The sequence below is a fragment of the Mobula hypostoma genome, chromosome 4 (genome assembly GCF_963921235.1).
Source record: "Mobula hypostoma chromosome 4, sMobHyp1.1, whole genome shotgun sequence".
NCBI classification, from domain to species: domain Eukaryota; kingdom Metazoa; phylum Chordata; class Chondrichthyes; order Myliobatiformes; family Myliobatidae; genus Mobula; species Mobula hypostoma.
The window spans coordinates 21,884,127-21,902,032 of NC_086100.1; the positions used below are offsets into that span (position 1 = coordinate 21,884,127).

At 36.3% G+C, this 17,906-nt stretch overlaps 1 long non-coding RNA gene across 2 annotated transcripts; it reads right to left on the reverse strand.

The window, feature by feature from the left end:
• Positions 1-2,662: 2,662 nt before the first annotated feature.
• On the reverse strand, positions 2,663-10,469 carry LOC134345166 (uncharacterized). Of its 2 annotated transcripts, none has more exons than XR_010017620.1 (4): positions 10,338-10,469; positions 6,836-6,950; positions 3,087-3,141; positions 2,663-2,972 (listed from the first exon to the last, which is right to left on the reverse strand). It is a non-coding gene; the product is annotated as an uncharacterized LOC134345166 (long non-coding RNA). The 2 variants fall into 2 exon arrangements; XR_010017619.1 differs by having other exon boundaries at positions 3,087-3,144.
• Between the last annotated feature and the right edge of the window lie 7,437 nt (positions 10,470-17,906).

Below are 17,906 nucleotides of genomic sequence, written 5' to 3' on the forward strand. Positions count from 1 at the left end.
AAGTTTGTACTTTGTAGGATAATTTTCTTTCTGTATTTTTGATCCTGTTTTGATATACATGGGTACTGGTTTGTAATAAATTGATAATAATAGGAACAAGGTTTAAATACATTTTAGGAATTGACATATTTGTTGTTAATATGTATAGTAAAGCATTGGTTCTGTCCTATCTCTGTGACATATATAATTAATCACTTCTGAAGAACAAACTCTAACTCGTTGACTTGGTCATGTTTTTTTAGTCAGGAGCAATACATTTCATAGTACATCGTTTTACGCCGCAAGTATGTTATTCAAAGCGCATTTTCCATTTGAAAATAAGTAACATCGGCGAAGCACGTTTACTTTCTATGGAACCCTAAACATAATTGGTAAAGAAGTTGTAAGAGCGAGGTATTGTCGCGGTGAAACCCTACTGTTTAAGCAGAAGTCGTTCGAATGTGTACTGAAACCACTTTGTATTTTGACAATGTACGAATGAACTGTGCATAGTTTCCTATTGTATTGTCAAAAATTCACAAATAAATGCGTCTTGGAAAATTAATAAATTTTGTAAAATAAGATGAAAAATGACTCTTTGCTGCACTTTACAATGGGAAGCTAAAGCCACGTAGTAGTCACAGATGTTACTACTAATGTAGTTTTTTTACAGATGATTGCCGATAGACAAGATAGAAATAAGTGATTCCTAAACAAACATATATATGAAAACATTTAATCAGCAGAAGAAAGAATTGATAAATTACCACAGTGCACAAATTAATTTTGTATCAGTTTAGTGCAAATGTCCCCCTGTGACACATTTGATGAATCAAAATCTATATTTGACAAAAATAGTAATCCTTCGGGAATCCCAACGAAGTGCAAAATAAACTTTGTTACTGAAACCCAAGTTGCGGTTAGTGATTGAAGTATGCCATCATTTCCCCCACTCGCCATTCCTCAAAGACATACGTACGCACAAAGACCTGGAGCTAAAGGATTGCCATTAGTAGCTATCGCAGCCTGGTCGTTTTCTCTTTCACGTTTTCCGGTAAGGGGCCTAGCAAATGGGGATGTAACGTGTTGCACAGTAAGCGGACTAGGTTGCTATGCAAGATAAATAATATGGGGTTAATATATTCGTTTCTCCCTTAGAGAAAGCCTAATCTACTATATATTCCAGTAAAGTCTGGACAGCTGTGAAAAGATATTAATAATCCAATCATCTTTTCCTCAGTTTGCTCTTTTGCACCGCCTGTGTGTAAGGCTGTCTGACCTCCTTCACAGCTTATTAAATAAGTTAGTTTGTTAATTTTCCCTTAATTACGTTTTCTTTGAGACCTAGAGCTGAAACCATTGCAGGACACAGAAAAAAAAGAAAATGTTCATGAAACGATTTTTTTTTAAATTGAGGAAACATGTCTTCAGAAAGATACAGTATTCATGTCTTAAAAGTGTTGAAATTCGCGTGAAAGTCATGGTGAGCATTCGAACTTATGTTTTGACCAGTAATAAATCCAGAAGATTGGGGGAACCGACGAATAATGTCCACAAAAGTTGAGCAGCAGAAAGGAGAGAAACTTTCCACATATTTATTTTAATTCACTTTGGTAAAACTGTGTGTTTCTTCCGTTTAAAACGGTAAAAAAAAGTAAAACAACTTTTGATTAATTTTGCAACCTCTCGAGTATCTGGTACAATTCTTGCATTCAATTTTAAAAATTGAATCATTACGCTGGATAGCCATTCACCTTTTTTTATTTACTTGTTGCAGATGTCCGCCCAGTTGCTATAGGTAATCCAGGCAGCTTCAGCTTCGGCTCAAAAGCCTGAATATCCTCGTGGAGACATCAAAGCAGAAAAATCTACAAAGAAGTATTTCTTCGCAACGGTGAATCTTCATGGTGAGTTAGGATTTCTATGGCAATAGACAAGTCATACTTAAATACTGAAAGCCAAGTCTGGAGCTAGTCCAGTCTTTTCATTAAGGACGGAATGTTTACTTCTTTAAGAGCCACATGTAAGCAAGTTTGTGTGTGCATTTACACGAGTGTATACATATATTTGTTTTACGGCGTTGCTACTTTAAAGAGTAAAGAAAGCCTCGTGCGAAGCGTGAAGTATAACAAACATAAATGAAACATCAAATATAACCCCACAACCTCCAGCGAAGAGAAGGGGGCTGCTTGAGATAGAGTGTCAATTAACTTTTCTTTCCTGTTTCTGTTTGATATAGTTACTTAGGGAGCAAGTTCAACTTTCTGTAAACTTTTTTTAAAAAGCACTAGGAGACTCTTTTCCCCGAAAAGAACGAGAGGGAAAATAAAAGACACAAGGACTCTAATCAGACTCGGGCGGTTCAAAGAGCTGGGTTTTAGAATTCCAAAGTGTGAGTTTTATGGTACATCAGCACCGCACACTAGGATCGCTATGGTAATGAACGCAGCAATAGCAAACTGCCTTCAAAGGAGGCACATTCGATTCGAGACACTCTATTAAGATACATTTGCGTTGACCTTTGGTTTCATGCTAGGTTAGTACAGTCAATCTTCACTTCATCATAATCTTTAATATTTTGGGGTTGGGACGAATTCTCAGGCGGATTAGGGATGGTCTGAAGCGAACTGGTTTGGCTTCTCGGAGAGGGAGCACAGCGGGTTCGATCTGGGTCCTGTGAGCAGATAAGTTGGGAATTCGTCTTTTAGTAATTGTCTTGTTGTTTATTTTATACAAGTACCCAGTGAATGGCGAAAAATAAACACGGTGAAAAATAACCAAACAGTCGAGTCCTCTTTAGTGAAAACCCTTGTGGCTGTATAAAAAGGATGGTACATTCTCTATTCAGGGCAGAATTCTTTGAAGTGGGAGTTATTATCTAAGAGATTCTTCCTCGTCGTCTTAACGACGCTGATGAAACGGAAAGCGTTCTTTGTCCGCGATTTGTTCTCCTCTCTGTCAAGCGTTTTCTGTCCGTTAGTTCTGAACCGTTTCTAAAGAGATAAAAGATTGAAGGACTTGTATTACTACCTTGAGCAGAGAGTGTTAGAACTGTTGATACATTTTAGAATAAAGGACAATTGCATGTCTATGTAATACTGCCGTACCTGTTCAAATCCATGCTCAAAAATGGTAGTCCATTACTGAAACTTCAGATGTGTGCTGCTGATATAAAAATGTCATAGAAATAGAGCGGTGGTTAAAAGGTCATAATCTTTGGGCGTTGAGTACAGCATTTACCTAACTTTTGTTTTACATTTATACATTCATGAACTGAATGGTTCCCGCGTTATTATCGATCATTTAATTTTCCTTTGGTCATATAATATAATTGGGGAGAAACATTAATCTCGGGCTTTACATTTCAAACTACTACACGGTCGCCATTTTGTTCAATGCAATTTACTACAGTATTGCAGGAAGATTTAGTCGCAGTGATCTCCATTATCAAGGAGCATATTTTTTTTCAATTAATTTCTCTTGTCCAAATTATATTAGCAAAATAGTTTTATAGAACATTGCCTTTCAAGTCTTGTATTTAGCTTTAAATTAAAGATGGGAAAAAAACTTCACTGAACAACGTGTCAACAAAATTAAATGCAATCGAAGAAATAATATCGTTTGTTTAGGATATTCAACAAAACACCGTAATAAGTGACAGCCTCTTAGGTTCAGTTATTTTACAGGGTCATATTGCACCCAGGACAACCAGAAACACAAAAAAATGTGGATTTCTTTCCCCTTGTTGTTTACTATCCCTGAACGGATTTAGGGCCGAGTTCTTCCGAGTAAATAAATGTACTTTCGCCTTGCTCTTCAATCGGTTGTAATGCCTACATCTTTTGTTTGCTGTTCACTTTTTGATTATGTAGGGTTTTTTTTAGGGAACACGGCAAATGGGCACTATACAAGAAGTGCTAGGCATTACATTGCGCCTGACACCACTAAAAAGGAATCTGTTAAAAAGCATTCAACCTGAAACAGATTCTTTCAGCGGTTTTTTTTTCACAAAACCGTGTTTAACAATATAAGCTAGTTTTAATTAAACTATTCATAGCTCCATCCTTGTCGCCTTCGAAACTGGCCACAATTCCGTCCTGTTAGTTTTTATGTTAAAGTCCACGCTAAGTTAGGCCCAAGAAAACAATAGACATTAACTTTTAATCAGGAATTCTTTCGGATGGGATTATTATAGCATTGTGTCACAAATCAATCTTTTCCAAATTTGATGAAATAAGTTAGCAGTCTATTCGTTCCGTAACTAGCTGTCTCTCAATATGACAGACAAGATGCAATTTTCAGGGAAGCAATCTTCTAATGAATTTATTAACATGATTACAAAATCTCGCCTCTGAAGTCCACGAAACGCTTTCTTATTTTGCATAGACATTCAGGGAACTTAAATCGGGACCTGGATTTCAGGCAAATGATTTATTGTCAATACATTTCAGGAAATTATTGGCAACTACATTATGTGTACTATGTTTCTTAATACAGTAACAGAAAGGGTGCAGAAAATCAAATCGAATTGCTGTCGCAAGTGCGAGATATGTATTGTAATCAATAGTTACCCAGCCCGATTGTAAACTGATGTCTCTAAAGTGATCGAGTCTTTATTTCAATTGTTGCTCAAATAGAACGAATCTCTTAATGTGGATCCTAAATGTCTAGGGGTGATTCTTCCCCTCGTAACTAACAAGCAAAAATTAAGGATATTTATATAAATTTTAGATGCTATTTTCAAAACGTGATCGTCTCATCTAAAATATTGTTTGATTGCATTGCTTAACTTAAATTGTTTTTGTTTGTAGTTATGTGATATGACATCTGGTGAAGTGCTTCCTTAAATCAGGCACGCGAAGGTGAAGTAAATGGCAACTTACCAAAACGAGGGCAAGATTTCAGCCACATGATTTTGGTTAGTGCGGGTTTTATATCAGTCGAATGTCACGGTTTTGATGAACATATTTTAAAACATAAATGGGGCAGCAAGCAAATAAGTACATTTATTTTATTGAACACAATTTCACGAGTATCGCAGTTCGGCCAATTTCTTGGTTAAAACACAATAGAACCTAAAATTATACGCATGCGCTCACTTTTACACTATAGTTAATGGTGAAATAAGCAAGCAATTTTTCCGGTGACTTAACAATTTTTTTCTGTCGTCTCTAATTTATGAACCTTTAAGGATCAAATGGATTTTAAGTGATCGAAAATCGAAATTTAACCCCATTCGCTATATATTCACATGCATGCTTACTTCAATATTTGTCCAAAATGGTGGTCAGGAAAAGCGAAGAGGTGACAACACTTACTAATTAATCCACACAGTGAAAGGCTATAATGCTTGACTGAGGATATGCAGATATTACACTTGACTATAGTCAACAAGAGATGGAAAGGCACGTTGGACAACATGTTGAGAGACGTGTGGCCATCATTAGTGGTTCTTTTATTGACACTGGCTTTGCTTTCTCATCGTTGACAAACCATTTTGGAGGGATTCATCCCCTGTTGCTTCCTATCATCCTCCCCATCCAAGCTTCTGGAGAGCATTAATTAACGTCCATTCAGTGATCAGTTGTGACAACAAAGCAATGCATATATAAGGACTAGTATCCCTAAACAACAAAGCGACCAGAATACAAAACAATGCATTGGATAAAAAAAAGTAATCAACTCAAATATTTGTTCCTGAGATTTTTGTCTTGCAAATTTGACATTCGAATTTCGATTTTGCACGTGAATCAAAAACATGGTACCCTTTTTTTCTGTGATTATATTATGCAAAGAACTTGACGTCAGAATTTATAATTGAAACTGAATTTCAGCAACAAATCACCGGACTTTTCGAAGCAATATGTGTAAAAACATATTGCGTAATACTAGACAATATCGGTCCATCGCGTTTATACAAATTAGACGAAAGGTGGATATAACGTTGAAAATAGTGGAGGTTTGATACTCCCCTCCCCCCCAACACACACACACACCTAATCTCCCCGCGCCCTGAGTTTCTTAAGATTGTTTAAGATTTCAACAGCTTCTTGTCGTGTCGCCCTACAGCTTTGAGCTAAGAAGTGGATCTGCAAATTGAATAACGGGGTTGGGGGGGGGGTGTATGGGGAAAGATCTTATTCTGCATTTGCAAATAAACCAGATGCAGATTTAAACTATAACAAAAATCACCGCCATTGTGATTTAAAATGAATTTCATGGGAAAAGCTGACTTCTACTAAATGCAAGTAACGTTAATAGTGAAACAGGCTCTTAGGGAATGATAGGCACCTATGTCATATTATACAATGATCGTCCAAAGACATCAGATTGCAAGTTGAATAAATTATTGGTTAAAAAAACATGCTCAGTATGCATCAACTGAACACGGTTAGATCCTACAACATTCGCCCTTTTATTTCTATATTCTTTTCAATGTATAACAAGGGAATAGTCACAACTTGTTTAAAAACAACACCCGCCACAAGGTAATTTGAATAATGTTGCTTAATAACTTGGTTATAGTAAAACTAATAAGGAGCAGGACTGACGGAAGTTCGCTCCAAGAAACAATATTTGTCCGAAGCAATCACCCCTGGTAGAGATTCTGACGTCGTCTATGTCACCCACATGACTTATTAAAATCGTACAGCTTCGGTCAACCTTTGAAGATGTGGACCATATGTTGATTTATACAATTCATAATAAACCGTAGTAACATCAAGTGCGGTTGCTAAATACGAGAAGTAAAAGCGCAGAAGCGGATAAAGACAAAGCAAGGCTCTGTTTAACCGACTAGTAACATTGAATTGAGTCTCTATAGAATGCAAAATACAGTTAAAATCTATTTACTCACCCATGCAGGCAATAAACGTTTCAATATCTTTGGGGAGAACATTCTCTCACCGCCATTCCAAACGCATAATTATCACCTTTATTTCAAGAACGCCGTTGAAGTTTATTCATGAAACCTATTTATATAAGAACAAGAAGTGGCACGTGTCAATAATAATGAAGGATCTACTTTCGGCCCTTCCGTGGAAGAAGTTCTAAGATATCATCTTCATAACAGGAGGTGCACTAAAGTTTATACAATAGTAGTCCCTGCTTTGACTACTTAAGTAAGCACATGTGCATACCCTCAATAAAATATCCAAACAGCAACCCAGGGTTTGTTGCTTTGTTGCAATTATAGTGATATTTAAATGCAAAGCTATCCAAATAAAAGATGTACGACGTGAACATAGGATCTATGTAGACTGTCACACAGCTTTTGATTATATATATATTTAACTTCGTGTTTTTCGATTTACATGACAATAATTATTGTAACTAATCTTGCTGGCGTTTAGCACCTCTACTAAATTTCACATGCAATAAAATGTCGTGCTTTTTATTTTGAAAACCACACTGAGACGGATCCTTAAAACACGTTCGCCAGGATTTATTTTGCAGAAAGGCAACTGTGAAACTACATCATATAACCTAAAGTAGCCTACATTTTCATTTGGCTTCTGAATGTCTGTTGAAGACATGATATAACTTGCAATAAATGAAGTACAAGAAATATAGCTTTGGTTTACTCTCGATAAATAACCCCAGCACTGGTTTCTTTTTCATATAAAAATCAAACAAAGACGCAATCATTTTTGCGGCTTTTTTTCGCTCTAGCATCAATAGCTGTGAAGAGGTGATGTGTAGATATTCAAGTTTGTATAACTGAGTACTTCTTCGAGTTTCGTTCAATGCACTAGTTTAAACTACATGTCCTCACTAACGTACTTTTTGTTTCAGAACCCCCTCCCCTTTACACTTAAACGTGACATTTAACCCTAAAAGTGATAGAATCAAAATATACGCAATAAATGCACTGCATAATAGCTGAAAGATTCAACGATTTTATTAAGTTAATGTTTTGTAAGCTTTCAATAAATAGGTACAAAATTCTGGTGTGCGGTTCTAGTTGTAATGACGGTTACTGTGTTTTATATATTAGTTTCTGACAAACTTGGTATTTCTCTAAAACGGGAAATAACTCTGAAATCCTTTTTTCGGGGTACGGAGTCGCCCCTATCTTTCAGGTAACGCTGGATTTGGCGACGTGGCATATGATGATGTTAATTTCCAAAGTTTAGATTAATAACATGTAGTGTTCCAGTATTCCTCGTGCATCTGGTGCTGTTCCACACAAATCAATCAAGCATGCAAACGTCAGCTTCGCAGAAATGATAAATACAGCCAGTCTGGTGTTTATAAGGCATGTTTCAACCATTAATATCTCTCAATATGATTTTAGTGCAACAGTAGCTCAATTTCATATTCAACTATATAAGGGGAAATGAGCAATTAAATGTGCCAATATTTCATGTGCATTCTTAGGTAGGTGCATTGATGCGTCTGACATTACACATAAACAAATTGTATGACGTATTTGGGAACTGGCAGAACATATTATGAGCATACTGGTTGCAAGCGAAGCAACAGCAGCATAATTCTAATAATTTCGCACCCGATATTATAGCAAGTTAAATATTCTCGTTTTGACATTTTCTTTCTTTCCATTCTTTGGACAAATAATACATTTTTTTACCAAGAGATTGAGGCTTGCACTTATATCTGAATGAAAAAAAACGTTATTGGGATTTTGATACAGAAAATGCACACGTTTGTAGTAAGTGTCAGGACGAAATAAAAAATTAGAAACTGAAAAAAATCAGCGGCACATTCGGTAGCCTGGTAAGAAAGTTCACATTTATATTTGGCGACATGCAGTCAAATAGTGAAATTCCACATCAGGGGTAAAAAAAAAGCCTGGTTTCTTCGTTGGATTTTTAATTACGGTTGTGGGTAAGGAGATTATTGTCATCCTGCGTTCATAAAAGAATCAAGCTCCCCTTTAGATTTCTAATTTCTGGAAAATAGAGGCTGACCTTTCAGAGGCTGTTATAGAAATACAGAGGTTCATTTGAGTGTGAAATATCATTTCATTGAAAAATAATGGAGTCGGTAATCCCACTTCCGGAAACTGTCCTGAATTATTTAACAAGACTCCTTTAATAGGGGATTAGCAGAAGCCTTAGAAAAAAATCTTTGAATTCTATTCAATGTCTTATTTTATGTTATAATTACTAGATATAAAGATGTACAGATTAGTATGCAGAAATCGTCCTGACAACACGCAGGTGCTATTCTAATCATTCAGCTTTCTTAATTAACGAATCATGTAAGAAAATAGAATAATAAAAACATTTCCGTGAAAGCTGAGGAGGTTTTGTTAGAGGCTCTGTGAATAATGCTTTTAACAGGGAACTCAAGGGTCAGACAGCAATGGACTGACTTACGACCTTTTATGTGGAAACAATCTTTAAGATTTAACTCACGGCTTATATGCTAGGGGGACTACTTTTTAGGAAATTGTATCTCTTCTAGATTCAGCATAACTTCGTTGTGTCTAGTCCGATGAGAAACGGAACTTATAGTAGTCTACTGTCAATGTATAGAAACTGTACGAACCCCTACTGTGTATCGCAAGTTTAGATGTTGAAAGCTGCACTCTACCATGTGCGGCTCACCTTAGGCAAAGTTTTGTATAATGGCTAAAATAAAAGTTGTCTTCCTTCACTCGCTAAAAATATAGGCGCCAAACTTCGGCATGCACCAACCACCGCTAACAAAGCTGGCTTTAAATATTTCCTTCAGGCTGTGAATCGTTCACGTCTTGAAATGTTTGAGGTGGCCACCAGGTAGAGTTGCGTTACCCGTCACAATATACTTGAGAGAAATGAAAATGGGAGAAGTCGCACTTCAATCCATAAAACTATGCTGAACCACACACGTTTTCTGTTTATAATTATCCTGTATACTTTTCGGGTTATTTTGGTTTTTATTGTATGGAACAGTTCTGAATTTAATAATAATAGCATCGGAAGCGTTCTTACAATCATTCAAAGTTTTTAGAGTTGCACATATTTATTTGTACATATGCTTGTGTTTATAAGATGGATCTAATATTTGGTTATGTTATAATATATCCAAGTGTGTGTAACAATTTAAATTATAAAGCACTGACGTACAATCTGAATGATTAGTCACAATCTCCCCAAAATGCATGTGAGTAGTATGGTCACATGACAAAAATCACAAGAATGAGACGATCTATATTATTCACAATAATATTAGAAACAATTGCAAAGAGGAATTGTCTAACGAATACAACCAGCCGATATACCAGTGACTGCCTACGTAGGATTTATCGACACATTCATTTTGATTGTCTTTTTTTGGAACAAACTTGACTGGCTTTTGCAATCAGTCATTTGTTTCAACGCTCCCTTTTCCTTTCCATTAGCGGCACTCACCTCTTTTCCCGTCTGACCACTCCCTTCAGCTTCCTTCCTCCTTCTATTCCCCCTTCTATTGCACGCGCACGCGAGAAACACCCCACCCCCATCAAACACGCGGAGAGACAGATAGACAGACACAGACTCACACATACACACACACACACACACACACACACACACACACACACACACACACACACACACACACACACAGAATGACAGAGTCAATGCCCAGTTCTAAGATTAGTGCAGTGGGTGTAAATGATAGGTTTTTAAAGAAGCAATGCAAAGTACTCCAGTAGTTTTCGAACACAATAAATGTATTAGGATATCAGCCGCACTCCAAATGATCACGCGTTAAATTATTTTGCTTTCACGGATGAAGAGGCTTTCTACAATGTAAATCAAGCGCCTTAGTTATTAAGTCTGAACACTAATCTCTAACAACCTTTACATAATGTGGCAGAATGTGTCACACTATTTCGCACCTGCACTATGAATAGATCGCTCTTTTCAATATAAGACACGCTTGTTGCCCTTGTGTTCCAAAGCAGTTGTCTGAATAAGTCAAGCGTCCCGAATGCCCATACTTGCTTTTCTCTTCTTCCTTTGATCACAGAAAATTTCTTCTAATTTGTCCTTTCCTTTGTAACAACGTTTCCAAATTAAAATAAACACTTTCCAAAATATTTTAAAGAATAAAAAAAAATCAACAGAAAACAACTAACATCTCTTGGGAAATATTTTAAGCCATTAACTATTGTAAGGCTGCAGAATGCAAGAAAGATTTTACATGTTACGATTAACATTAATGTTTGAACGAACATAACTTAGAATGATAACTTAAGGAGGGGAACTTTTTTTCCTACAAGTAGTTTGGAGACATTTTTAGAAAAAAATGATTGTGACCAGTCACCCTCTGTTTAATTAATTGCGCCAATTAAAAGAACAGGGTTAAATAAAACCGTACACACAAAGGATTAAGGGTATAGAAGAGATTTCGCACAACAGTACTGGACAATTTAGTTTGAAATTGGGCTGCTCGGAGAGCTTTCCCGAATACCGAAGAAAATCCATTAATAAACTGAATACATTGGTCAATTCCCTGTTTTTTTAAAAACTTGTCAGCAAACACCAAACCATTTTTAAATATTCGCTGGCAAACATATTTTCCCGGGACTATTGTCGAGATCTGACTCTTTATTATGCGCCTCAGAGGGAGATGCAAAATTATAAACTAAAGCGGCTTCTACATCTTTGATTTCAAGACATATCATGATCAATCTATGTCAGTAAGTTCAATTTCACCTCACTACATCTACAGGGGATTTTTTTTTGTGTGCAAGTGCATTTTTTTTTAGATAATCAGACTAACTAGTAGTTCACCAAGGGTATTTCATAAAGTTTGTTTTTTCTTGAAGTGGTAGATGTGCAAATCCCTACAGGATAAACTCTAATGGAGTGCCCTAGAACGAAACTGCAAAGGTAGCAAGCTGAGTGATCCGGGGTTCCTCGAGGTCAGACTCTAGACCACTGGGATGTAACAAAAGTCATATTCTAAATCGTGGAAACAATCTGTGATGTAATGCGTACAGAAAAAAAAACAGCCAACATTATAAATGTTTTTATTAGAACCACCAAGGTATAAATGCATACAGTCCATACTTTACCATATTAACGTGCTTTTGTTTGGTTATTTATTTTAGTTTTGGTTACGACTCTGCTATAATAGTTTTGAGTCTCTGATATATTAGCCAGCAGAAAACCCTATAGAGCTGGTCACGTTTGTGGCTTCTTTTATTTTGCATCAGGTGTTCAGTTGTCTCTGGAAAGATATCACAACCTACTTTCTCGGTTCTGCGTGCAACAACCGCGGGGGTCTATCACAACCCAAATAAGGGCGAATGCGGTGGAAACAACTAACTAAATTAGCTTCACGTCAATGTATTTCTCGACTTCATTAATATGTAACAGGGTTGCCTGTTAATCTCCTAAACCTGTGTTCTCTCTCTAAAATGGCACTCTGGGACAAATTGTACATCAGATCAATCACGCCTAATGCAGCAAGGTTTACTGAAGAAAAAAGCTATTTACACCTTCAAATGGAAGCTTTTCAGTTTTAAGAGAAAGGGTCATACATCACCAAGAACAAATGATTATGAATTGGTAAACGCACCCTCCAGCGATTAGTTCTTCGACACTATTTATCATTTTTTTTGTCTTTTAAAATCATCTGGCAGTCTCGAAGGAAGCATGACGATCAGGAAGAAACTAACACTGCAGGAAAGTTTGTTTTATGTACGTACTATAAGCCATCAAAACCCTACTGTCAAAAACAAAACGAGTGCCACTCTGTCCCAGCACAAACAAAAGTGTCCCTCGGCTTTTCAGTTTTATGAACACAATGTTGCTATACAAGAATATCCATGTCAAAATTGCTTGGTAATTAAGATGAAAACATTGAGGTCTCTGTTTTATATATAAAACAACAAATAAGGGTAACAGATAAGTTGTGGATTCATTGATTTTTAAAGAAGTAGACCGGTAGCATACATTGACGCTCTATATTTCAAACTATATCAACTTCCATTTTGTTTCGCTGATGTCAGATTCACCAAGCCAAATGTGATCGAGTTGAGGAACTCAAGTATAGTATAATTCGAAGAAAGCAAATGAAAAATGGATAAAGGGATTGAAATAGGTGAATTACCTTAACGGTGTTGGACTGACTACATTCAAACGACTACGCCTACGATGTCCTGGAACTCCGGAAGAATTGTGCATTTTGTAATATATCAAAATGTAGCAGCGTAATCCAAAGACCCCGTGCTGCAACAAGTTTCGCACAAGCCTAAGTGTATATCCTGGGACAAAATATAAATTGGCAACTCCGGCCTATTAAAGATGCAGAAATAAATTTATATATCCAGAATTGTTAACAAGTATTGCGGACACCATGATTCGCACTTTCGACTTAAAATGGAGACTGTATTGCAAAGTAAAAATGTTTCTGCCAGTTGCTCACTTTCTAAATTAATTGAACATTAAGCAAGACAATTGGTCTAATTCTGCCGCGCTTTTCTTCTGTACATTTTTCGCGAGAGTGGATTTCACTTTTATAAGGAATGCAATGCATAAAACTGTATTATGAATTGAGTGTAACATTATATATGTTAACAAACATTGGGGCAGTCCGAGGGCTCACCTCCCTGCTGTTTAAATGCAGGAGGATTCTGATCTTTCTGCATCTTAAATTGACCTCTTCCTCCTCTGGCCAGTATCGTTACACAGCCATGCTTTTGGGATAAATATTTAAAATAACTGTGTTTGTTTCAATATGTTACAGCCATTCACCAAACAAAGATGGACTTCAGATGGAGAATTAGTTGCTCATAGCTTTCGATAACCTCGCCTCTTTCAGCGCCCCGCCCACAAAGTACAGTGCATTTGATTTATTCAAAAACGCATTCGAAAGAACTAAGGGTTACATTTGGTTTCTAATGAATGGTTTACAATAATCACACTTTAAACTAGGCGTTACACACCCTCCACATTCGACAATTTCAGGATCAGTAATAAAATGTTTCATATGTTTTTGGCATAAATCGGTTTTCAATGTGTGACAAGTAGGTATTTTCTTGAAGTATCAAATTTAATATATCTGGTGAAAAAAGGAGATAGCTATAACACCCCCAGTGGGAAGTCTTCTCTTTTAGTTCGCCATGGTATAACTTTTAACAACAGGAACATTGAAATTTTCAAGAGATTACTCAATGAGCTAACTTCCTCCTCAACTGTGTTTATCTGAGACTGGGGTGAGGGGCTATACCTTTAGATGTACTAATGACAATTTTCGGCTTATGCCATAAATTACATCCCATAGCTCTACTAAAAAAAAACACCCAAGTTTTCTTTAGAAAACAAATATATAGGTTTTAAACATATAGACAAAGTTTTGCCACAAACATTTGAAAAAAGTAATGAAGTAATTCGTTTATATTCGTTAAAGTCGCTGCGAAATTGTTATTGAATCAGAAACTCACTGCTCACCAAATTTCTCTTGTATGATGGTAAGTAGTTTTTGTTGAGACGTTGATTCCAGATAATCTCTATGATACCGCTATAAAATGCAGATTTAATTCGTTCACGACATAATTAACCCACGGCAGGTGATGGCGGCAAGGTATTAATATAACATTGGTTTGGAAGACGGGAAGAGTTTTGCCGAAACAAATATGGTCCATTCAATACACGCAAATAACAAACGATTTTTAAAAAAGCCTAAAATGCACTTAATGCAGTTTATATTTATGTATATTTTGCAAATAAACCTCGCTTTCAATAATTGTCTTTACCAATTTTTAAGAGCGAATTTTATGAATAAACATTACAAATAAGTAAAATAGTTTTATTATCTAAACAATCACTCATCCATATGTCAAAATGTTCAAGTTATTATATTCGAAATACATTAAATCTTCTTATTTAAATGACATATTGTGTCAAGTTAATTTTACAACGATTATTAATTTCGTAACTCCTGTAACCGATGTTTTCCGGTTTAATGCGATTTATTCATATTTAATTCTTAATTTTTTATATGAACAGATTGAAAAATAAGGTGCATGCAGGTTAGCAAAATTGTACTTTATGTTCTAAATATTTCTTGCGTTTAAAATGAGGTTGGGTAAAATGAAAAAAAAACTATTATATTTTTGAGCGAGTTTTTAAGAGCTTTTAACAAATGATGAGGATGGGAGATATACTGGAGTCTCTGCATATGGAGTCTTAGTCACCAGACCTGTTCTCCCAGTATTGTTGAGAGATACCGGAGCAGACTCCAAGGAGCAAATGCGCGGAACATGGTGGAGACAGGTGAGATGTAAAGAGGTGGAAATAATACCTGTGTACTCGTCCCCACCTTATGCAAGATGTGACAAGAAACGGATAGCTTTTTCCTTTCATAAAATACTTCACGTTCTTTTATGTCCACTATTTCACACTCCAGTTGCGAAGAGTGTTATGTAAAGTGAAGCTATTGTTCCCAATATATAAATTCATCTTTGGCACTTTACGAGACATCATACAATTTGGGTCATTGAGTGGTCTCCCGCAGAAAAGACATTATGTCTCCCATATTTACATACTTTCCAATATTTGTCAAACAATCATAAATTATAAATTAATGAAATGTTGTGGGGTCTTTGGAGATCCGACTAATGAAGACATTTACCTTTTTCTGATTTTCAAGTGTCTATTTGCAGGTTTAATGACATCTAGGCTATCACGGCTTATTAGGCTTTATTAGATTTTGTCTTCACTCCCGCTGTCACTCAGATGTCTCTGCGTCAATGTCACCTGCTACAGGTACAAGAAGAAAAAAAAACATATGCAAGCCTTTCTATTCTAAATTGTACAAAAGCGAATGCTGGAGATCCAAATGTCTTGGAAAACATTAGATTAAAATTCATTTGATAGACCAGCTGCGGCACTATATGCACTATTTCCTCCTCCATCTCAATTTAATCTCAAAATTCATGCTGTATAGTTGGAATATAGAGCTCTTCCCCGCATGACATCTATGGACACAACGGCTTACAGCAGATTTCTATTAATCAGAAGAACAAAGTACAAACACCCAGAAGTCTTGAAATACTGCTTTGCAAATCGTCTTTTCAAATGTCCAATTTTAGAAATGTTATGATCATTTAATATGTCTTTGCATTGATTGCGAATAAGAGGAGCTACCATGTTTTTTTTTACAATCTAAGAATATTAAAATTAAATACTAGGCAATGTCAATCATTTTTTATGAGTAATTCAATTTCAGTAACCAGTTTTGCTGGGTTGCCTCGCAACAAAGACTCGAAGATATAAAGAACTGGGTTGGAAGCTAATGCAATCAAGTAGTATAATTCGATTGCTTATCTTACAAATTTCATGAACATGTGGTAAAACAAGTACTCTGTAATGTGACTACTCGAACAGACTCTGATCAAACCTCCAGCGCAAGGTCCACATGGGATATCGTTGGTGACTACTTGAACCCAGGCATTCTCTTAATTTAATTGCCCCCTCTTGCGATCCAGTTGGAAAGAAGAAAAAGTAAACGTCCCCATTAAATTATTAATCTCCTTCTGTACTAAATAAATCACAATATCATGTGAGAATATACTTTATGTCAACGTAGTTACCTGCATCAACCAAACCTTCCAAAGCATTTTTGACGTTTGTGGAGAGCAAAACTTCAAGTTTCAGTCTTTCAGATGTAGGGTTTTGTCTCCTTCGGATTAATATAAAGGTGTACCAAGTAACATGAAGTAAGTGGAGTTGCAAATCCAACTCTTGATGAATGCAAATTTGCACGAGTTCTGTGCATTGCATTTAGAATTTCAATTTGCATTGACCGTTTGTTTTTAGAGTTTGCTGTTTATTCCCAAACAAGAAATTACTTTTAATACACAGAGGAGAATTGTTAAAGTGCATGTTGGTAAAGGGAGCATGTGTTCTGTAATCATCAAAAATTGATATGTGCCGCCAGTAAAGTAATTATGCACCATCCCGAGAACATGAGGACAGTATATTGTTAATCCACTTGCACACCCGTTGACTTTCAGCATCAGGCTGCAAATAGCTTAATTAAGTCATGCACGTGGAATATAAGCATATTGTTACTTTATATTATGCACACTATATCTTAATTTATGGGGCAATTAATGTGCGTGACAGAATGCGGGCGAAAATGTTGACTGCGGAGACCTAAGTTGCTCACAGCTGACAATCGTGTCAGGATGTCTAAGAACAGCCACATCCATACCTGCATTGTAAAGCTAATCTGTTTATTTTATTCCTTGATGTTATTTGCTTTCAGTCTGTGAAATACGAAACTTTTAGTCTGCATGTAAGAAAAACAGCAAAAATCTCTTCATGCATCTGAGCTAGATGTGGCTCCCTCTGTCGACACTTGTGTCATGTAAGATAATATGTGAATAAAATCCTTCGTAACTTTATGCAGAGGTCGACATCTCTTTGATCCCAATCATCAAACGTCGCACATTATCGTCTAAATGCTGTATTATAACCGCATACAAATAAGGAGAAAAACGCCATGTCTTTATTACCCATGTCCCGATTTCAATTAGTCAATGCACCTTGTCTATGTTTTCTGGGTTTCTTATGAGCGGGACAGGTATGCATATAGTGCATTTCCCGCTTTTTTTCTGAGCGGGGGAGGAGGGTGGGGCGAAACAATTCAATTGTATAATACAATGATTAAAGAAGCTATACATTTGTAGTTTGAAACAAATACGTTACAAAAGGGTTAAGCCGAAGCCGCTTTCTGAACAGAGTTCAAACGAATAATAATTATATTCATCAGGTGCGATGGGTTAACTTTCTGCAGCAATTTTTCCGGGGCCGGAAGTCTATTTAATCCAGACGACTCCACCCATATGAAATTGTGAAATTAACAGCAACTACTGGTAAATACGTGGCATCAGCGATTTAATGAAAACTGTATGCATTTGACTTTCATCGGATTTTTTTTCTCAAATAGCTACATTGATCTCAAAACAGCGTGATCTT